This window comes from Alosa sapidissima, chromosome 19 (assembly GCF_018492685.1).
Source record: "Alosa sapidissima isolate fAloSap1 chromosome 19, fAloSap1.pri, whole genome shotgun sequence".
Taxonomy (NCBI): Eukaryota; Metazoa; Chordata; class Actinopteri; order Clupeiformes; family Clupeidae; genus Alosa; species Alosa sapidissima.
This window is the reverse complement of record NC_055975.1, coordinates 12622239-12628331: the sequence shown is the minus strand read 5'-3', so window position 1 is coordinate 12628331 and position 6093 is coordinate 12622239. Positions and strand designations below refer to the sequence as shown.

The 6093-nt window shown below is 39.2% G+C and overlaps 1 protein-coding gene across 1 annotated transcript in view; it reads left to right on the top strand.

Annotated features, from left to right (window-relative positions):
- Window positions 1-847: 847 nt before the first annotated feature.
- LOC121693579 (kelch-like protein 29) overlaps window positions 848-6093 on the top strand; it is a 79983-nt gene continuing 74737 nt past the window's right edge. Inside the window, exons 1-2 of the mRNA XM_042073122.1 lie at window positions 848-1161; window positions 5173-5241. The gene's annotated coding sequence lies outside the window, so the exon portion shown is untranslated. The remainder of the gene's footprint in view (window positions 1162-5172; window positions 5242-6093) is intronic.

Sequence of the window (6093 nt, the reverse complement as noted above, 5' to 3'; positions counted from 1 at the left end):
AGGGGTCATGTTAACCCATTCCATGTGCACACATGTGCATAAACAGATACACACGCACACACATACATTCACAGTAATCATACGTATGACACATACTCACACAGTAGACATATGTACGCATGCATGCACATGCACAAACACACATATGCAGGCAAACACACAAGCACGCACACACACACACACACACACACACACACACACACACACACACACACACACACCCACACACATAAACATAAACATGTACACGCACACATGCACACAATTCAAGAATTTCTCAGAATTATGAACAGGCAAGATAGGGGTGGGGTTGTATAAAATGAATTTTACATGTGAAATCTATGAACTAATCATGTTTTGGTACTTGTTGTCTAGCAGATACCAGTGAGAATTGAGTGTGGATAATGCAATTTAGTGAGACAGTTAGAATCATATAGGCCTTTCAGCGTGATTTATTTTTGTGGAAAAAATGTGCTGGACTGGGCGGCGGTCATATTTTGTACCGCTCTGCGGTACATCTAGTTATTATTATTATTATTATTATTATTATTATTATTATTATTATAACAGCTTTTGTTGTTGTGAGATTGTTGTAGGTCAACTATGAAATAAAAACAATGCAATAGCCTAAAGTGTTTTAGCATTTCACTGTAGCCTGTTCAGATCAGAAAAAAGGCGCACAGCAACAATGCACACGCACATGCATCCGAATACTGAGGCTCCCCCTGAGTGAAGAGAGGTGTTTCAATGAGTTCCAAGTTTGGTCATTGCGGGGCGCTATGAGACTGGCTGTCATTGACAGTAAAGGGGGAGGAGCGGACTAGGAAAGAAGCCGCTATACGCCGTGTGAGTACGTGTGTGTATGTGTGACCAGGCCGTCGCCCGCTCCCATACGCCGAGGCAGAGAAAACAGTGGGAATTGGAGAGCTCAGTAGCATCTGCCAACAGCATTCACTTCGTGGACAATTCATTACTCAAACGAAGTAGTTGTGTGCATTTGAATGGGCGTACAAAGTGACAGAAGCCGTGCTGTCGTCTCATGCTAGCTACGTAACGTTAGTTTAGACTGACAATGAAACAAAAGCGTGCAATGTGTCAAGGGGAACGTTCCAATTAAAGCGTCACAGAAAATACAAGGACACCAGAGCTGTAATTTAAGAGGTAAGACAAATGTATTAAATAACACTGAATAGAGCTGTTACAATGTGTGATTAAGACTGTGTATGTATTGGACGATTTTACATAATTATCGTCATGATGGACCAGGTGTTTCTACTGCGCTAACGTAAGTTACATTATCCCCTCTTTAAAAGCTTTATTCTGTGTGTGCGTGTTCTCTGTGTGCGCGCAAGCGCCTAGGCTTAAACCTTTTCAGGAGAAAGGTCCTGGCAAAGGGAGCCATCGTGTCCAACTAACACAGAGCGGTCTACTTCTGGAAGTATTATGAATAAATGGCTGGTGGGTTGAAAACCCATGCAAGTGCAGGGATCACACACTGTCCATCAGCAGGTGTTTCGAGATTGTGTTTGCCACGACTTTCTATTGACACCACTGTCTGTTTGGGTAGGCTACATTTTGTAGCCTCTTTTTTGATATTATCTTAGAATTAGTTGTGTAAGCCTGAGGATGGTCGCTTTTTAAATAATCGCCATTAATGCAGTTTTATTTGGTGGTTGTTGTTCATTTTGTTAGATGTTTTATCGCTATGTTATCAACTTCTCCAGTTGATAATGATCCTCATCGCTACCGGTGTCACGACTGTCAAACATTGCAGTGACATTTAATTTTCAACTAAACAACTCGACATGATCTACTGTAGTCTTGATTGCCAGTCCGGTTAATGGATATTAGGGTAGGCCAGTAATATAACAGTCATAATATTAGCCTACCCCATGCTGTGTAGACTAGTGTAGCCTATCCTATCTGGCAGACCAAGTGGGTTCAGTCCAAAATGTGTCTTCTAACACATGTCTTCGCCTTCACGTTTGAAGTTGGATTGTATTGAAATTTGCAGTAGTTACAGTAGGTGTCAGCTCTTGAGAAGTCAGAAGTTAGCACAGTTTGCTTGCTTGTGTAGATAGAACAAAGGATCTTGCATAGTGATAGTGCAGCTCTGTCGAGAGCTCTGAACAGTATGATGTTGGAGGAGTTGCACCTTGATTGGTTCATGATTCACCGGCCACAACTGCAGGGCAAGGGACCTATAGCGATTCTGTGTAAAATGTGATTAGGCTTTCATTTATGGTCATTTATGAGAGCTGCATTTTACACCTGGGAAGGTTATGGCCATCCTTGAAAGGGGGCATTTATGTTAACTGTGGTCAGAGAGAAGGACAGGGCCACAAATACTAAGATTAGAACAGTGCATATCTGTAGGGAGGTGATCACAATTCCTAAGATGATTCCTTCTAAACAAAACCATTTATCTATACTGATGGTTGAGAAAGCACATCAAAACAGAACAGTTGTCTACTAGAAAGTTTGAAAAATTATGTTTTTAATTTTGATTACAAAATATTATAGGCCTGTGTAAATATGACTTTTAAGGGTTTATTGATTTTATGAGATTTCTGGAAAGATAATAAAATTGTGATGTCACTTACATTTTCATCTGGACATATATTTTTTTACTCATGTGATGATGTTAGACAATCAGGGACAATGTATGAGTAAGAAAGGCTTTCTGGAGTTTGTTTTTTCACAGCAGAGAGCTGTGAGATGTGAGAACACATCTTACGGCAGAAAGTATTTCATCAAAATATTATCACTGTGTGGCGACAGTGTGGTGACTGTGGTGTTTTTGGCCCTCATAAATCATTTGTCTGATCGCCTTCTGGTCACACTTCTTACAATAATACGTCTTCAATCTAACCATGAAAAAGATTAGATCATTGCAGACTCAAGCAATGAGAAGGGAAATGATAGGGGCATGTATTTGTTTATTGGGATTTCATTTTACATTAAATCAGTTACACTATTTATAGATAATTAATACAACAATTGAATTCATATCCAATGTCCATTAAATGTATTGATATGACCAGGTGTCTGCCTTGCTGAAGAAAATGGTACATTTGTCTCTTATATATTTCAAAGTGTATATACTTGTCGTTGAACCACTGTTGTGTCAGCACGGTTGCTGTTGTTCAATAGCATAAACATTATTTACAAAACTAGTGGGATGAATTCAGGTTGACCACAGGAATAAATTTCACAATGTTAAAATCTGAACATATAGTTGGGTTTTAAATAGAAACTAGACAGCACAATAGACTTACCACTGTTCTGCCCCATCACACACACACACACACACACACACACACACACACACACACACACACACACACACACACACACACAGGACTGTGTGATTTGACCATCAGTCACTTCATCAGTCTTCCAGTGTGGTGCCACATGCACCAAGCTGGGCTTCTTTACACAAGCCATACATCCAACTGCTTTTTAAATGGACCTCTTTCAAGTACTGCTTAGGACTTACCTTTGGAGGGATAACTGTATCTGCTGTACCTGTGCTAGAGGATTGCTCAGAAGATAATGACTGCTGCACCAGATTTAGATAAAAATGATATTGGTCTACTGGATATATTTTTTCAGCTTAATATGTCTGTCGATATGGAAATGTCAATTTCCACAGAAATATTTTTTACTCATGTCCTTGTAGTTAAACCTCAACAGAAAATATGTTGACACAAAAGATAATAATAGAAGCTAAGTACACATATTTAAAATGATCACAGTATAAAACCAACCACTTCAACCACCCAGCAATTCAAAAGGGTAGGATAATCTTTCGTCCTAAAGTCAGCTCATTGTAAAATGGAATTCTGTCATTCATCATAGTATAGTGTTCCTTCAGGTTCAGTGGCCTGTGGAAACCTTTAACAATTAGCAACACATTTGCATTGGTAGAGAGAATAAATTAATTAAAGTACACCTGAGTAAAGGATTTAAGAACATAGTTTGCAACTTATCGTGTGTCTGGAGTTGAAGTGGCTCAGTAGGCACTGGAATATCACCTGTGATGTCTGTGATGACAGGATGCAGTTACATTTTAGTTGGACAAATACTGAATGAGTCTTTCAACCCTCTCTTCTGGTTTCTGATGCAATGCCATGCAGTTTTCACTTTTGAGATCTTTTTGGTTGGTATGGTATTCCAACTGCAACAATAGGCTATGGTTTATGTGGCTAATTGTGTTCTCTTAAATAATTGTTCAGGTAGCCATGAGGGTCCCCCTGGCCTTGACACACAGGAATGATAAAGAAAACATGTTATTATTGCCAGCATATGCCAGATGGTAACACTGCTTCAAATACTTTAAAGCAGATCAATATGTTATTAGAAACTTGTTTTTTTAAACAATTCAAAGATGAATTTCATGGCTTCAGTATCTGAATAGTCAAAATGATGACTTCTCTCTATCTGAATGACTTCCAAAAAGCCTTTTAAAATTTAAATAATTAGATACTTTTCCCAAAGTGTTGTGAGGAGGGCCTTAATTAGGCTAACCTTCTCACTGCAGAATAGAATGGCACAGTCATTAGTCCTCCCTTAGTCGATGCCAATCCAGCTACATCTGATGGATCTACCGTTCGTGCAGCTTGTCGCCTTAGCACAAACATGGAAAGAAAAGCATTAGGTATAGAATTAGCTTGGTCACTCAAACATAACCTTGATGATAGGCTTGAAATTTCATTCAGCAATACGGTTTGGTGAAAGCTAGTCTGAATGCAACCTTGTAACAGTTCTGCTGTTGAGTGAATTTTGAATGGTCACATTTTTGCTCTGAATATATAAGCACACATAGCACACAAAAGAAACGGAGTGGCTGCATCAGACTAAAGAGGAAAAAATATTAATGTAGCAGACCCTCTGAAGCATGTAATTATATATCTCTGTTTCTAATAATTTTTAGTCCAGATTAATTCAGAATGCTGTGTTGGTTTTGATTTCATGCATAGCTGTTTTAATTAGACGCAACAGTTTTATTTGCAGTTTTTAAGGATTTGTCATTTGCATTTAAGTTCTGTTCTGTATATTAGTCATATTAGTTGTTAAAAAAAATGTATAATACATTATATAATTAATTAAGTGAGGAAGTATTAATAATTTCCCTGTTTTGAATTTAGATTTTTTTTTCTATTTCCACAGGAAAGGTGGATTTGGGGGAAAGAAGAATAACCTTTTATGGTAATGTGATTCCACCAGAGGCTTCATTTGGTGAGTATCTCAGATGACTAATTAGAAGTGAAGTGTTATCACCCTCAGACAAGATGAATTGATTTATTTTTTTAAGTTGTTCATTAAACTCAAAATATTGGCTACACTGTAATGGTGAAACTTTAGGTAAGGAAAATGAAAGGTAAGACATTAATTAGTTTGAGTATATTACCCTCAGCAGTACAGGCCACTGTTGTTAGCTCCATTTGCCTTCCACTCTGTTATGAGAAACACAGACCCAATCTGTTGTTAATGCTGATGATACCAGCTATTGGATGGTGCCACTGTAGTGAGGACTCCTTTGTGAAACAAAACACTGATGATGTTTAATGTGTAAAGCGGTTCAGGAAGTGCCTGTCTGCCTGGTGGGGCTAATGGCATAAGCAGAAGTGTTGCTGCTCCACAGGCTCAGCTCGCTAGCCCACCGTCAAAAGACCTCTTCCCTATTGCTCACAATCTGAGCAAGCGTTGTAATGGATTGCTGTGCTGGTAGTCAGTGTGCCAAAGCCAGTGCCCAAACCAGCGGACTGTGAGTGTGTTATGCGGGAGGTGTTTGAGCTAAGTATTACGGGGCGTGCTATCATGCTGTGACCCCTGCTGTGCTGATGCGCCCAAGGGGGTCGCAACCTCTTTGCCTCGGTTTGAGACAACTTAATTACCGTGTGTCACGATGTATGGACACAGATTACAGGGAGCATCGAGCCCAAAGTGAAAAGTGGTGTGTGTTTAAGAAAATATCTGTGTTTCCAGATTTCTTTGGGATGTTATTTCACGTCCTCCACTGTGGCTAACATGCAAATGGAGCGGGAGATCTTGAATCAGAAATTGATGTTGTTGGTCCTTGCAATGGCA